General features: G+C 40.4%; 1 pseudogene; it reads left to right on the forward strand.

Annotated features, from left to right (window-relative positions):
- The window catches only part of LOC101421098 (histo-blood group ABO system transferase pseudogene), a 55603-nt pseudogene extending 38028 nt beyond the window's left edge, over positions 1-17575 (forward strand).
- Positions 17576-17997: the final 422 nt, after the last annotated feature.

A 17997-nucleotide genomic window follows, 5' to 3' on the forward strand; every position in this document is an offset into this window, starting at 1 on the left:
ACACAATTGGTAGATTTCAACCCAATCAAATAAATAACAACATTAAATAAAATTGGGCTGAACAAGCCACTTAAAAGTCAGAGGCTTATTGATGAAAATTAAGACCCAAATATATGAAATTTAAATGTGGCTCTCATCAAATATAAAGACTTAAAATGATGGAAAAAGATACACCATGCAAATTCTCACATAAGTCAGGTGAACACCCTTCACATTTTGCTTGACCCTGAGAAGTTTTACCAGGATGCAAACTTCAATATTAAAAGAAAGACAGTGCCTGGTAACTGAGGTGCTGGTCATACTATTAATAACAAATATTTGGCTAAATTAAAGTCAGTCATGTTAAACTTAAAGACATGGATTATTACTGGCTATAAAGAGAGATATGATCTAATGATAAAAAAGTTCAATTCATTAGAAAGATATAAATATCTTGTATGTGTATGCAATTAATAGCAGAACTTCAAAATACACAAGGCAGAAACTGATGACACTAAAGTCATAAAAAGTTAGAATCATAGTTAGAGATTTTAACACCCCTTTCAAGTAATTATGAGAACAAATTTAAAAAAACCAAGCAAGATCAGAGAAGATTTATTATCTTTTCTTTTTTTAATTTTTAATATATTTTTATTTTTATTTATTTTTATTTATTTATTTTTCATTATTTTTATTATTTATTATTTTTTATTTTATTATTATTTTTAAATTTTTTAAATTTTTTTATTTTAAGATTTATTTATTTATTCCCCGCCCCCCCGGTTGTCTGTTCTCTGTGTCTATTTGCTGCATCTTCTCCTCTGTCCACTTCTGTTGTCAGTGGCACGGGAATCTGTGTTTCTTTTTGTTGTGTCATCTGTTGTGTCAGCTCTCCCTGTGGGCGGTGCCATTCTTAGGCAGGCTGAACTTTCTTTTGCGCTGGGTGGCTCTCCTTATGGGGTGCGCTCCTTGTGCATGGGGCTCCCCTACGCAGAGGGGACACCCCTGCGTGGCACGGCACTCCTTCGGTGCATCAGCATTGTGCATGGGCCAGCTCCACATGGGTCAAGGAGGCCCGAGGTTTGAACCGTGGACCTCCCATGTGGTAGGCGGACACCCTAACCACTGGGCCAAGTCCGCTTCCCTATCTTTTCTTAATTGTCATTTGTTAAACACTATACCAAGGTGGGAAAATACACTAAAGTTAAGATATTGGCTATAGTTTGTGGTAATATTTTGATGATGTTCTTTCATAATTTGTCAAAAATATTTTAAAACAATGCAACATGGTGGTGGTGGGGAGATGTTTGGGAACCTTGTATGATAATATGTATGAGTTTCTTTTTTAATTCACAAATTTTACTATGCCTTTAGTGTTTATGCATTTTCATGTAAGAATGATATACTCTAAACCACAAACTCTTAAACAATCAGTGGGTCAAAGAAGAAATTGCAAGAGAAATTAATAAGTATATAAAAATGAATGAAAAATGAGAACACGACTTTAAAAATACTTATGGGAAGAGTTCTAGGAAGATGGCAACAGAGCAGGCAGGCAGGGCTCGATTTTCTCAAAGAAACAATGGAGAAAGAGCTAAAAGTTGTCCAAAGGACCTACTGTGGGGGTCAGGAAACAAGAACAGTGCTGCACAACTCCCAGAAGGGCAAGAGACAGAAAGACAAAGAACCCAAACAACAAACATGAGATCCTAAACCCCCATGGCAGCTGGGAAGGGCTTCCATCCCCCACTGTTGAAGGATAACCCCTGGCTTACTGCAGCCAACTGAGAGTGGAACAGACATCTTCATCCCTGTCAGCTATTACAAGGGAAGAGGGAGGGTGATTCACAGGGCTTCTCTTCAATGAATTTGGCCAGCAGAGTACACTTTGAGTCTGGGCTCTGGCTAGACCAGAAATATGGGAAAGCAGAGATTGAAATAAACACTTATGTGGAAAGGTATGCTGATGAGCATCATCTACTGGCCAACCATGAAACTGCAAGGAGAAAAACTGCTTTATCCAATCTATGGGAGAAAATCTACACCTCATTAGTGAGGTCCTGGCCCAATTTTGACAATTTAAGCTGGGCAATTTTAAAGACTCGGAATAAGATGGAGCAAATATCCAACAAGAGCTATGAAAAAAATACCACTTGGCAAGAGAGAAATTGACCATCAGAGTAAATTTCACCAACCTATTCATTTGCCTAGAAATCAGCAAAATATTATAAGCAACATTAGGAATCAGGAAGAGAGAGCCCAGCCAAAGGAACAAAGCAAATATGCTGATGAGATACAGAATTTAAGACAAATAATCAATGATAATGACACAAATCTAAATCAATTCAAAGAATTGAAGAAAAATATGACTAAAGAGGTAAAGGATATAAAGAAGACTTTAAGTGAGCATAAAGAACAATTTGAAAACCTGCAAAGAAAAGTAACAGAGCTTATGGGAATGAAAGACATGATGGATGAGATTAAAAATATTAGAGATACACAAAAGCAGATTTGAATTGCTCAAAGTCAGAATTAATGATTATGAGTATAGAACATCCAGACTTTAAAAGACATGAGAACAGAAAGAGGAAAAAAATGGAAAAAATGGACCAGGGTCTCAGGGTGTTGAATGACAATTAAAAAATCACAAACATATGTGTTATCAGTGTCCAAGAAGGATTGGAAAATGGAAAAAAGGCAGAAAGAATATTGGAGAAAATAATGACCAAAAACTTGCCAATCATTTTGAAAGACATGAATATCAATATCCAAGAAGAACAACTCACCCTGAAAACACTAAATCTGGATAGGCCTTCTCTAAAGTTACATACTATTCAGAACAACAAATATCAGAAATAAAAAGAGGAATCTGAAAGCAGCAAGAGAAAAGCAAATCATCACATACAAGGGAGCCTCAATCAGATTAATTGCCAACCTCTCATTAGAAACCATGGAGGCGAGACTAAAATGTATGATGTATTTAATGTAATGAAAGAGAAAAACTGCCAGCCAAGAATTCTATAAGTGAATACAAAGTGTGACCCATGGGGAAGTAAGGTATACTCAGAAAGAAATGCATGAATTTTCCAACTTATATAGACAGAAATCAGGGGAATATGTATGGGAATGGATACTATGGGTATGGGATAATGGAAGGAATAAAAAGTTGGATCAGGCTGAATTTATTGATATGGGCCCACTAAGCAGAAATTCTGGATTCAATACTGTTACCTGAGGGGTTAGAAATGGCTCTAACAGTTTGTTTGGGTGACAGATTGAAACATGGGTCAAAGATGGCCTAGTATGTCTGAGGTTGAGATGCCAGATTTGCTCTGGTACACAGTAAAAGAGGGAATTCAAAGGCTTAGGGAGATTGGAATGCTAGAATGGATTTACCATTTGAGAGCTGCTCATCTACTCCAGGAATGTCCAGAGGACACACCTTTAACCAGGACTGTGAGGAATAAATTTGTAAGACTAACTCCATCTTCCCTGAAGAGCTCTGTGGTTGCTCTTCTCTTTAGTCCAAATATTACTGTAAGGAGGGCTGTGATGCAATTAGAATCCTTAAACATTATGGGGATGATTGGATGTTGGTCTAGTATAAGTCAAGTATCAGTAGTTAATCGCCAAAGTCAATGTGGGCGTGGCTACCACAATGAAAGCCATATTCAAAAAAGCACTCAAAATAGTCTGTGTCATGTAGAGTTATGGCGTTGGCTAATACACCATGGGGAACCTAGCAGTGAAATAGATGGGTTGTCTACTAAATTTCTCCAGGATCTGTATAAACAGAAGAGTTCTGGGTCAAGTGAATGAAACCCTAACTCAAATTACAGACATAGAGAATCATGGCCCCTTAATCAATTCCCTGACTTGAGAGAGTTTACAGACTCAGAGTCCCTTGAATGAGGAGGAGACCAGGTCTCCTTGGGGAAGGATCCTGTTAAACTGCCCAAAATTTATACTGTTAATCTCCCGTTTTTCCCCAAGGAGATCTACGGCCTTTAACCAGAGTATTTGTGCATTGGGAGAAAGGAAATGATCAGACATTTCAGGGATTATTAGACACCGGCTCAGAAGTGACATTAATTCCAGGAAATCCAAACCTTGACTGTGGTCTGCTAGTCAGAGTAGGGGCTTATGAAGGTCAGGTGATTAATGGAGTTTTAGCTCAGGTCCATTTCATAGTTGGTCCAGTGGGTCCCTGGACCCATTTTGTGGTTATTTCCCCAGTTCCAGAATGCATAATTGGAATAGACATATGTGGCTGCCGCTGCGGTACCGCGGGCGGGTCACTGCCGGGGGTCGGGCCGAGCTCACGGCTGGACCAGGGCGGCAGCGGGCGGCTCAAGGCTTGGTGGGGACGCGCAGTTAGATGGAAGAAACCACGGAGACGAGGTCTATGCGCAGGTCTGCTTTATTGAGGAAGTGCACTTAGTTATATAGGGCTGGGCAGAGGGAGGGGTTGGAGCTAGGGCGGGCTGGCTACGGGGTGATAGTGGATAGATGGGAGTGGGCGGATGGCTATGAGGTAGGCAGTGGCTAAGGAAGGGGGCAGATTATATGTTGGCAGTGTGGGCGGGACTGGCGGGAAGAACAGCAACGGCTGTAAGGGGGAGATAACAACGGCTGGGAGGAGGGGTGGAGGGAGGCAGCAGCATAAGTGGCTGCCGAGAAGGGCCATAATACAGAGAGGTTATGAAGAACAGGCGGGTGAAGTATAAGGAAGTGAAAAGCAGGGTGGGAGCAGGGAACAGACATACTCAGTAACTGGCAGAATCCCCACATTGGATCCCTGACTTATGGAATGAGGGCTAATATGCTTAGAAAGACCAAGTGGAAGCCAGTAGAACTGCCCCTACCTAGCAAAATAGTAAACCAAGAGCAATACCAGATTCCTGAAGAGATTGCAGAAATTAGGACCACCATCAAGGATTTGAAGGATGCAGGGGTGGTGATTGCCAGCACATCCCCATTCAACTCTCCTATCTGGCCTGTACAGAAAACAGATGGATCTTGGAGGATGACAGTAGATTATCATAAACTTAACCAGGTGGTGACTTCAATTGCAGCTGCCGTCCCAGATGTGTTATCATTGTTTGAGCAAACCAACATGTCCCCTAGTACCTGGTATGCAGCTTTTGATTTGGCAAATGCTTTTTTCTCAATTGCTATTGGTAAGAACCATCAGAAACAGTTTGCTTTCTGTTGGCAAGGCCAACAGTATATATTCAGTGTCTTGTCTCAGGGGTATATCAACTCTCTAGCCCTATGTGATAATATTGACCACAGGGATCTTGATTGTCTCTGTTTCCCACAAGCCATCACACTGGTCCATTATATTGATAATATCATGTTGATAGGACCTAGTGAGCAAGAAGTAGCAAAGACTCTAGACTTACTAGTAATATATTTGTGTGACAGAGGATGGGAGCTAAATCCAACTAAAATACAAGGTCTTTCCACCTCAGTGAAATTTCTAGGTGTCCAGTGGTGTGGGGCATGTGGTGATATTCCTTCTAAAGTGAAGGATTAGCTGTTGCATCTGGCTCTTCCTATGACCAAAAAGGAGGCACAACATTTAGTTGGTTTCTTTGGATTTTGAGCAACCATTGCTATTTGGATGTACTACTCTGGTCCATTTACCGGGTGACCAGAAAACCTGCTAGTTTTGATTGGGGACTGGAACAAGAAGAGGCTCTGCATCAGGTCCAGGCTGCTGTGCAAGCTGCATTACGACTTGAGCCATATGATCCAGCAGATCCAATGTTGCTGGAACTTTCAGTGGCAAATAGAGATGCTGTCTGGAGCCTCTGGCAGGCCCCCATTAGGAGAATCACAACGCAGACCTTTAGGATTTTGGAGCAAAACCCTGCCATCCTCTGCAGATAACTACTCCCCTTTTGAGAAACAGCTTTTGGCTTGTTACTGGGCCTTAGTAGAGACTGAATGCTTAACCATGGGCCATCAAGTTACCATGAGACTTGAATTGCCTAACATGAGCTGGGTATTGTCTGACCCCTCAAACCATAAAGTTGGGTGTGCACAGCAGCACTCCATAATAAAGTGGAAGTGGTACATATGAGATAGGGCTCAAGCAGGTCCTGGAGGCACAAGTAAGTTACATGAGGAAGTAGCCCAAATGTCCATGGTCACCACATCTGCCATGTTATCTTCTCATTCCCAGCTCACAGCTTTGGCCTTTGGGTAGTGCCTTACAATCAGTTGACTGAGAAAGAGAAAACTCGGACCTGGTTTACAGATGGTTCTGCATGATATGCAGGTACCACCTGAAAGTGGACAGTTGCAGCACTGCAGCCCCTTTCTGGGACATCCCTGAAGGACAGTGGTGAGGGCAAATCCTCCCAGTGATCAGAACTTTGAGCAGTGCATCTGGTTGTTCATTTTGCTTGGAAGAAGTATTGACCAGAGGTGCATTTGTACACTGATTTATGGGCTGTTGCCAATAGTTTCGCTGGATGGCTGGAGACTTGGAAGGAACACGACTGGAAAATTGATGACAAAGAGCTATGGGGAAGAGGTATGTGGACTGACCTTTCTGAGTGGGCAAAAAACATAAAAATTTTTGTGTCCCCTGTGAATGCTCACCAAAGGGTAACTTCAACAGAGGAAGATTTTAATAAGTGGATAAGATGACCCACTCTGTGGCTAATGCTTAGCCTCTTTCCCCAGCCACTCCTGTCATTGCCCTGTTGGCTCATGAACAAAATGGTCATGGAGATAAGGATAGAGGTTATACATGGCCTCAGCAACACAGACTTCCCATTACTAAGGCTGACTTCACTACAACCACTGTTGTGCAGTCTTTTCATGCTTACTGGCTATATTGTTCTATCCATTCAGTAATTTCTGGAATCTGAGAGTTTAAAATCTTTGTCAATCTAGTCATTCGATTTCTCACTATGGTTTTCATCTGCACTTCACTGATTACTTAAGAGTTCAGATAGATTCTTTTAAGTGATGATTTTTCTTATTTGCTCACCTATGGCACTCCTTTTCAGGAATTTGTTCTTTTTTTTCTCTTGGGGATTTTGCATTTTCTTATTGGTATTTTGGATTTTGCAAATATCTCTTCTCAGTTTTTTAATATTATATCACTTTCATTGTGATATATTTTAGTAAACAGAATTCTTTATTTGAATTTAAAAAAACCTTATGGAACACAGTGAAGGCAGTGCTGAGAAGGACATTTGTAGACCTAAATGCCGGTATGAAAAAGAAGAAAAAGCTAAATCAAAGACCTAACTGAACACCTGGTGAAACTAAAAAAGAAGAGCAATCTCAAAGCAAGCAGAAGGAAAGAAATACCAAAGATTAGCACAGAAATAAATGAAATTGTGAACAACAGCAACAAAACAATAGAGAGAATCAAGAAAACCAAAAGCTGGTTCTTTGAGAAGGTTATAAAGTGCTCCTGACACCATTCTGGTTTTTCTTTGAGAAACTATCTTATCCCTGTAAGCATAATTGAAAAGCTCTGGTTAATATCCATCAGAGAACCAAGCACAAAGAGTAAACTTCTAAAATTAGATTAATAGAAAATCAGCTCCATTGGGTCTCAGGGAAGGCATTAGAAATTACAAAGCTGCCTAAGTGAAGAAATTTTTTAGGCATATTTTCAGCTAACATGGTAGATCAGATACTCCTCCATTTATAATATACCTAAAAATGCTGGCTAATATATGTCTAGAAAACATTTTGATGTATGACTGAACTGGTAGTAAGGTAAAGGAATTTCTCAGAATATAGAAATGTCAAGAAAGCACACATCTTCTGGACTGAGACCTGAATATGCAGTTTGCCCAAGAATATTTGTCTCTCCCTACAGGCTCCGTACCTCATTTTTAACAGGGCATGTGTGCTGAAGCTTGGAAATTCCCACATAAAGCCAAGATTTCCAAAAGATGACACATCTTTTGAGTAAATCAGGGTAAAAAACCAACCAGGCCATAATGATAAAGATACATGCCTGTGGAAGACTTGATTCTGGGTAGAAAGGAAAAAGAAAGAAATTTCCCTCCTGAGAATTCTTAACCAAAGCTCTTACCTCTATAGCCTTAAAGCTGGACATGACGCTAACCAAAAATCTACAAGTCAATCATTTTGTTTAAAGTGTTCTGGTCCTGGTTTGGTAGTGTCCCTCATATCACATATGCAAATAGAAAAGTTTTATTAAAGGGTACTCTGTTACTCAGGATCTGATGCTTTGTGTGAACAAGGAGCAACTTGTATCCCTAAACACCTGTGGTCCTGTTTAACCACACTTGGTAAACAGGGAAATATTTATCCATATCTCTGTTGTATGTTATGTCTGGAAACAAAAGGCAACTAATTGTATCCAAGTTCCAGAAAGGTCATGGATTTTGCCATTTCTCATGTTAGGGAAGGACTCTAATTTAGAGTACAGGGAGGATTTGAGAATCAGTAGTTTTTAGGTAAGAGTAAGCACTAATTATTTTATCAAATCCTTTCTCAGCATAAATGAAATAGCTTTTGCACAAGGAATTATTACTTCTCCTCAGTGCCCTGTATCTATTTTCTTGCTCCTCCTAAGTTAAAATAATTTGTATTTAAAATATTTTATTTACAGGAAGCAGACATGGCTCAACTGATAGAGCACCCATCTACCATATGGAGGGTCCAGGGTTCCATACCTAGGACCTCCTGACCCATGTGGTAAGCTGGCCCACACCCAGTGGTGACATGCACAAGGAGTGCTGTGCCATGCATGGGCACCCCCACGTAGGGGAACCCTACATGCAAGGAGTGAGCACTGCAAAGAGAGTCACCAGCCCCTGCATGAAAAAAAGCGCAGCCCACCCAGGAGTGGTGCGGCAACAAGGAGAGCTGATGCAGTGTTGGAAACAAAGGTATGGTGGTCTTGCAGGAAGAGATGTGCTGTTTCCATGGCTATGCTTTTAACATAGGAATGCAGCAATTAAGCCTTTCAGGTCAACAGGATGAAATTGTCCAGGGCAGGGAGAAATATGAGCAAACTCACTTTGCAATTTGAAAGGAATACTAATTCTTTGTAGTCTGAGATAAGTTCTTTAATTTATGAGTATTGTTAATGTGTAGCAACATTGCTTGTTATCACAATAGCTTGAGTATATATAGAGCCTCTTGTAGATAATAAAGTTGTCTGAGGAGTCTCTACTCCCAGACTCCCTGATCCCATCTCTCTTTCTCTCTTTGTTTCATTCTCTCTTTCTCTTTGTCTCAATCCTGATACCCTTTGGGCCCAAATTTCCAACAATGCAAGATGATGCAACAAAAAAGAGATGCAATTTCCTGGTGCTACGAGAAGGCAAGAAGACACAGAACACACAGCAAATGGACACAGAGAGCAGACAATGTGGGGGGCGGGAAGGGGAAAGAAATAAATAAAATAAATCTTTAAAAAAGAAAACATTGTATTCACAGTGTAATTAGCACTTTGCCTTCAAACTTTAAGTAGTAGCATTTTGAATATTTTAAAAGAAACGCAACTTCTTAAACACTTAGAAGTCATTTTAATTTTCAGGTTTACATTTATTTAAGTTTAAATTCTTGATGAAAAATATAGAAACATTTTTATTTTTAATATAATTACCTTTGTTTTCATCTTTTGTTTTAGATTGTTACTGGCAGTAGAGCAAATTATGTGCAAAAATCCTCATTCTATTTAGTAATTTTGTTAAAAAAAGGCAAGCAATATAACTTTTATAGAGTAATTATACACTAACAAAATGAGTATTTCATAAGCAATCCAAAACTCAGCATCCCTCAAGGAACAGCAGACATACATACAAATAATAAAATTCGCTGTTTTATTTTTTTTATTATTTTAGTCCTAAAGAGCTCTAGGTTTGCAAACACATCAATTTTGGCATTACAAAGGTATATTCACCAGGGTTGAAGGATAGAGCACATTGCACTTAACAGTGGTTTAGCTTAATTTGTTACTTTAAAAATTTTTGACTTATGGTATGTGGCTCTTCACTTGTACTCTTGCCTGGTCATTACAAATGTTAGGAAGAGGTTAGACTAGATCCCTGGCAAATGCAAAACCAATTATTATGGGAGAAACTACTTTAAACTCAAACCTCAAAAAATTTTACAAAGTTCCAGGGATAATGATCTCAGAATAAAAATAAATCAGAAAATGCATGAAGAAATGATCCATCATGACTGAGATATAGCAAACAAAAACAAAAACAAAACAAAACAAAAAAACACAAGCACACACACAGTCCATATGAGCAGTTAAGGCCAAAGATACTTGAATTATTAGATAAAATACAAAATAAATTGTTTTAACAAGGCTAGAATTTGGAAGTTAAGAGATTAAGGTTAAAAAACACGTAGGATAGACAAAGTCCAACCTGCATCTTAGAGCTCCAGAGGGAGTTAATTGAAAGAAGGGGATATGATTACACATGCATATAAGGAAATCTGATATATGACACAGGGGGAGATGCAAATCAGTTGAGAAAAGCTAGACTAATCAAAGTCAGCTTGAACAATTGGTTATCATATTGTGGCAGTTTGATATTATCTATGAATTCCAAAAAGAGATATTGTAAATCTCTGGTCTGTTCCTCTATGCATGATATCCTTTGATTGATTTAAATTCAAAGGCTTTATTCTTACTCAATTAAATCAAGATTAGGACTTTGATTTGACCACATCATTAGTGTGTGCAGGGTTGAGTGAGTCACTGCTCCTTCATGGGCTATATAAATGGACATTCATTCAAGGAGAACACAGAAGTAGGTACACAGAGAAAATTCACTGAGGAAAAGAGACAGTTCCTTAGACATGTCTGAGGCCCCAGGAAGAGAAATGAGTCATTCTGACCTGATAAGTTGATAGCTGACCTTGTGAAGTGAACAGAGCAGTTGAGCCTGGAAAGAAATAAGTTCTGGGAAGAGAGATGAGCCCTATGCCAGACTACAGCTGAGATAGGAAGAAATTGGATCCATGAAGCCTTAAGAGGGGAGAGGAAAACTGAACCTCTGCAGATGTCACCTACCATCTTGCCTCAATATGTGGCAACAGAGTTTGAAAAGGAAGTAACCTTGAGTTGGCCTCTTTAGGGCTGTGAAGCTGTAAGCTTTTATCCCAAATAAATATCCTTTATAAAAGCCAACAGATTTCTGGTACTTTTCATCAGCACCCCTTTGGCTAATTATTGCACATACAGAAAAAATGAACATTAATCCCTATTTCAAGTCATACTCAAAATTCAATTGCAAATGGGTGAAGTAGTTAACTATGAAATTTTAAACTTTAAAACTTTTAGAAGAAAAGAAAGAAAGCTATTTTATGAACTCTAGGTAAGGAAGGATTTTAAAACACAAACCAGAAAGAATACACCATAAAGTAATAAACAGATAATAAAATTTAAGGATTCTGTTTATCAAAGGTGTCATCAAGAGAAAGAAAAGATATACACTACGTGGAAGAAGATATTTGCATCTAATATATCTGAAAAGATTAATGTAAATAACGTTAGCATATCAATAATAAAGAGAACAGAAATATGGGAAAACAAACTACTAGGCATTTTTCAGAAAGGGAAACTAAAATTGCCAATAAACAATAAAAGATGCATAATCTAATTATTAATCACAGTCATATAAATTAAAACCACAATGAGTTACCAGTTTGTATCCATCAAATTGTCAAAAATTTAAAAGTTAGATAATAAGCTGTGTGGCACTACTTGATAAATTAATATGTCCTTATCATTTAACCTGGCAATTTAATTCCTAAAAGAAGGTGCCCTAGATAAACTGAGTGTATCTGGCTAGGAGCTATGCTCATATTATCAAAAACTTGGACAAAATGCAATAACTAACTACTGAATATGAAAAAACTATCCAGAACTGAAAATGACTGAATTGTAAGTTCACACCTTCATTTAGTTGCATAGTAAAACATAACTCAAGAAAAGGAATAAGGATGCAGGTGAACATGTAGAGTAGGCTTCTCTTTGTTTAAGAGTGAAAAATAGATAAAATTAAACAATAAATAATTTGGGTATACATATGATCCTGATAAACTACTTTAAAAGCAATGAAGAGGGCTCAACCCTGATCAAGGTGGCAGAGTAAGTGATTTCTTGTTGCATCTCTCCATAGAAGTTTTGAACATCCAGCAAGAACTGCAGAAACATCTTTCTAAAAGCTCCAGAAAAACAGCTAAAGGATTGCAACAACTGAGTAAGTGCTGAATCAAGACAAAATCTTCTTAAAGGCAGTAAGATCACACAGCACCATGACTTACCCCTCCTCATCCCCTCACTAGCTTGGTATGGCACTGGATTGCATACCAAGTGTGGATCCCTGGCCCCAGTACCAGAAAGAGCAAAGTAACCTATTTCACATACCAAGAGCATTTAAGTCTAGCCCAATCTGTCTAGTGGTGGCCTGAGGAAGTGAACCAAGCTTTTGTCCTAAGCTTAGTGTCTAAGAATTTGCACTGCAGGTAGGAGGGGCTCACAGACTCTCCTTCAGAAAGCTGTGGGAGAGCAGTTAAGGTTGTGGCTATACGTTGTAAAATGCCCAGCACCATGAGGAAATGTTTCCCTAGGGAAGAGGGGGCATTCCTATCTGTGAAAATATGGGAATTGCTAGGGCCATATGTGCATGCTGAAGAGGAGGTGCTTACACAGAAAGGATCAGGGAGGCCCCTAGGTTTTATCATGCAGCTATTCTCTAAATTCATCATATAGATAAGTCCTGAAAGAAAGTACTCATACGGTCAATCTGTAAAGATGGGAAAGCTGTTAAATTTTTTAAAACTTCTTTTTTGTTGTTGTTGTGAGTTATTGGAATTCAAGGAAAACACCATCAAAATGCCAGCTGGACACAAACTTAAGGAACAAATGACTCAGAGTCTAAATTCCAGTGATAACACAATAAAATATCAAAATATCCAGGTTTCAACAAAAGATTACAATACATACAAAGAAAGAAGAAGCAATGGCCCAGGCAAAGGAGAAGATTATAAGATTAGAAACCAGCATCAAGGAGGACCAGACATGGGACATAACAAATACTTTTTAAAAAAACGGTCCTTAATATGCTCAAAGAGCTGAAGGAAAATATGGAGTAACAACTAAAAAGAAATCAGGAAAATGATAGATGGCCACAAAAGGATATCAATAGAGAGATGAAAAATATGAAAAGGAACTTAACAGAGATGAAGAACATATTAACAAAAATTTGAAATTCCAAAGAGGGCTTGAAGAGCAGATAGGAGCCAGCAGAAGAAAGGATCAGTGAACTTGAAGATAAGACAATTGAAATCATTCAGTCTGAAGAGTATAAGGAAGAAAGAATGAAGACAAGTGAACAGAACCTAAGGAACCTGTGGTACAGCAACAAGCATACCAATATACAAATTGTGGGAGTCCCAGAAGGAGGAGAAAGGGATAGAAACTATTCAAAGAAATAATGGATGTAAATTTTTCAAATTTAACAAAAAAGGAATGTACAGATCCAAGATGGTAAATGAACTCCAAACAGGATAAAACTAAAGAGACACACACTGGAACATATTACAAACAAACAGTGACTGCCAAAGATAAAGAGGATTCTGAAAGCCACAAGAGATATTTGACACATAAGAGACAAAGAAACCTCAATAGGACTAAATGCTGATTTCTCATTAGAAACTATGGAGGCAAGAAGGCAATTGGGATGGTTTATATAAAGTGCTGAAAGCAAAATATTGCCACCTGAGAAATCAGTATCCAGCAAAAAGTCTTTCAAAAATGAGGGAGAGATTAATATATTACCTAATGAGCAAAAGCTGAGGGAGTTTGTCACCATTTGACTGGCCCTACAATCTGGAAGTCAAAGGCAAGGTGACTGTCTCTTAAGAGGCACTCATCAGGGCTAAAGAGACCCATGGGAGTTATGGTCATGGCCGATGGGGTTAACTACCAGGTCAGATGGCCCCTCTTTGGAAATGGTGTTTATGTGTGATGAATCTGGACTCAGATGGGATCTCTCTTCATAAGACTTTCATGCTAATGTGCTGGAGGTGCAGTTAGTGTTGGGGTTTAAGATATATTTAGGGGATTTGAATCTCTGGACTGACAATGTGATAACCAGGTCCTGAGCCTCAACAGACTCCAGGACCTACAATCTGATTCATTGGACTCACCACACTCAGCTAAGATGGAATTGAAGAAGGACAACCACCACACCATGGAGCCTAGAGTGACTACAACTGAAAGTGGGAGGATTGCATCCAGCATCCATGTGGAATCTGAGCCTCCTCTTGACATAGAGGTGCAATGGACACAACCAATCCAATGTCCACATAGAAAAGGTGGCATTGGATTGGGAAAAGTGGACATGGTGGCTGATGGGTATGGGGAAAGGCAGGAAGAGATGAGAGGTGGAGGCATCTTTGGGACATGGAGCTGCCCTGGATGGTGCTTCAGGGGCAATCACCGGACATTGTAAATCCTCACAGGGCCCACTGGATGGAATGGGGGAGAGTATGGGCCATGATGTGGACCATTGACCATGAGGTGCAGAGGTGCCCAAAGATGTACTAACCAAATGCAATGGATGTGTCATGATGATGGGAATGAGTGTTGCTGGGGGGGGGGGGGGGGGAGAGGTGGGGTGGGGGTGGTGGGGTTGAATGGGACCTCATATATATATATATATTTTAATGTAATATTATTACAAAGTCAATAAAAAAAAAAAAAAAGAGGCACTCATCAGAACCCACTCACCTCTTCCCCAAATATCATTCTTAGAACTTCTTTGAAAAGGATTCAGAACTCCTGGAAGGGTCTCTAGGTACCCACTTCTCAGGAAGGTCAGGAAAATTTCGGCCAGAGCAGTGCAAGAGCCCCAGGCACCTTCATGGTGCAGGTAGCAGATGCTCTCTACACACTGAAGGCACTTTTATACCGCTGTTTGTCCCCAGTGGAGCAGGAGGGACCTGTGTCTGCATCTTTGTTTTCCATGAAGCACATGCTTGGATCTGTCTAGGACTGCAGGGGTTGTACGTCTATGTGTTGTCCATATGATAACCCCTTGATTCGATAAATGTAATTCACCTGTTCAGCCTCTCTTTCCACTTGTGGGTCCTTTCTGATGCATTAGACTACTAATAGAGAGAATCAAATACCCTGGTCAGGAAAGGGACCAGAACAAGGAAACTCTGAAGAACAACCAGTGAGCCAGCTTCAGTACTTACCAGTGAGCAGGGCTCACAGGCAAGTTAGTCCACTCTCTGAGCCTGTGCTTCATTGAACAAGGAGGATAATGTAGTATCCATCTCCCAGGCTTATAGTGAGACTGAACAAGGGAACCACATCAAACCTTAGCAGACTAATCCTCACTAAAGTGTAAGGCCCAGTGCCCATAAAGTCAATGCGTGGTTATTTTCTTTAACTTTTTTCTTCATTAAAAAAGTGGGTTTACAGAACAATCATACATAAAGCACAGAATCTCCCATTATTAACACCTTGGATTGGTGTGGAACATTTTCTATAATTGATGAAAGCACGTCTTTATAATTGTCCCATTAACCATAATCTAGGGTTCAATGTAGGCTTCACAGTTTGTGTAGTGCAGTTCCATGGATTTAAAAAAAAAATTGTTATCATATATACAACCTAGCACTGCCCTCCTCAATCACACTGTCATATATACCATTCACAGTGCTGTCCTACCATCACCACATTCTCCACCAAAACACCTCCATCATTCTAAAGAGGAACACTGCACATTTCAAATACTAATTGGATTTTAATTATTATTAGAGGGTATAAAGAAATTGAACATTCATCTATAAGCCTTCTGTCCTCTTCCCCATGACTCTCAGATCAGGTCCCATGAACAGAGATCCATGCCAGCTTATCACACCTGGATGGTCTTTGAAGACACTCTGGCCTCAACTTCATGGATTTTTCAGGAAACTCAGCGCTTGGGTAAATTCTCACATCCAGGTATAGTCAGAAAGGCCAGAGTACACACCCTTTGACCTCCAGCTCAGGCTCTCTGGTGGTTCCTACCTGCCCTGGTTTTATCACAATCTCTGTCCTTGACCTGTTCAGTGGCCTCCCTGGAGCCAGTCTCCTGGGGTGTTCCCCGAGCCCTGACTTCTCTCCTACAGGTGGGCTGAACTTCTAGTTGCCTGTTGACCTACTCCTGCCACTTGGTTACTTTGACAGCACCTCAAACCCAAACTGAATCTATTGGACCTGACAGAACCCTAAGTCTTCCTCCACAGGGTTGCTCTGGAGCAGCCACCTGCTCCCTCTGACTGCTCCTCAAGGGCCAGGTCACAGGGAATCCAGGCTGAAGGAAGCGTAGGCCTTATGGGAGAAGGGACACCTTGAGGCTCATGAGTTAAGCCTCACCCAGCCTTCTCATACTCCCCAAGCAGTTGGAGGCAGACAGTCCTGGAAGAACATGTGCCCTTGCAGTGTGGAGACCTGAAGCAGAAGGTATAGGAGGTGGAGCCATGCTGAGCTGCTACAAACTCTTACCAGGAAAGAAAAATACTATTTGCTTCTTTGTGTATACTTTCTTCTCCTACTAACTCTGGCCTTGGCCTTCTTTGGTTATTGTTTTCTGAACCTGAAAAGCCAGAAGCCAGAAACCATGGTGTCAGGGACAAGCATGGTCGTTAGAGAACTAGACAACCAGGAAGTTATAAACCTAACAGTGGAATCTTTACAGCCAAACCTGTTCTTCCCATGTAGGAGTGATGTCATTGCTCTGACCCCTTGGCTGGCTCCCGTCATTTGGGAAGGAACCTTTGACATTGGCATCCTGAATGAACACTTCCTGTCCCATAATGTCACCATTGGATTAACTGTGTTTGCCATAAAAATAATACGTGGCTTTCCTAAGACTTTTCCTGGAGACAGCAGAGAAGAACTTCATGGTGGGACATAGGGTGAAATACTACATATTCACAGACAAACCAGACTCTGTTCCACACCTCACCCTCCAAAGAGGCAGGCAGATTGTGGTCTTCCAGGTCCAGAATTGCTCCCGCTTGTATGACTTCTCCATGCACTACATGGAGGTAATCAGTAATTTCTGTGAGCAGCGCTTCCTCTACGAGGTGGATTACCTTGTGTATGCAGATGGGGACATGAAGTTCAAAGATCATGTGAGTGTGGTAATCCTCTTGTCCTTGTTTGGTACAATCCATACTGGCTTCTTTGGGCTCAATCAGAGTTTCTTCAGCTATGAACGCCAGTCAGTCACAAGCCCATATTCCCAAGGATGGAGGGGACTTTTATTACATACCGGATCTTTTTGGTGGGACAGTTCAGGAGGTTTACAGGCTCACCAAAGCTTGTCACCAGGGGATGATGGTTGACCAAGCTAATCACATTGAGGCCATTTTGCACGATGAGTGCCACTTGAACAAGTACCTCTTTTACCACAAACCCACCAAGGTCCCCTCCCCCAAGTACCTTTGGGATAAGCAGCTGATCTATTTCACCGGCAAAGAGGAGGCTCCACAAAACATGAATATGTGGCTCTGCAAAAGAATCACCAGGCAATCTAGCTGCAACAAGGCTTCCAGGATGTGTTGAGAAAGGGTTGAAGGTCAGTCAGGTCACAGTATTCCTCCTGGTTTGCTATCAAAAATGAAAACCAGTTTTGACTGAAAGGGCATAACTTCATTTCCTTTTCCAGTCTGTTTGAAAAAACTGCTGAGTCATAGCACTGCCTCCCATCCCCCAGAATCTGCAGGCCTAGTGTTCCCCTCCACACTCCCCAAATTAAAGCAGGCCTGTCATATCCCTCTGCCCCTACATTAGGGAGGGCTGTTTCATTGGCTCACTCACAGGTTTCTTCAGTTGTCACCTCCTTTCATTTCTTTGTGCTCCTAAGAGTCCACAAGATTGTTGAGGCAGGTGTCTCAACCTGTCCTGAAAAACAAGGGATCAGGGATTAAATCTTTTCCAGGACATGGAAGGAAGAGCCTCCTGTGATAAATTTAGCTCTTAGCCAA

Source organism: Dasypus novemcinctus, chromosome 18, assembly GCF_030445035.2.
Source record: "Dasypus novemcinctus isolate mDasNov1 chromosome 18, mDasNov1.1.hap2, whole genome shotgun sequence".
Classification (NCBI taxonomy): Eukaryota; Metazoa; Chordata; class Mammalia; order Cingulata; family Dasypodidae; genus Dasypus; species Dasypus novemcinctus.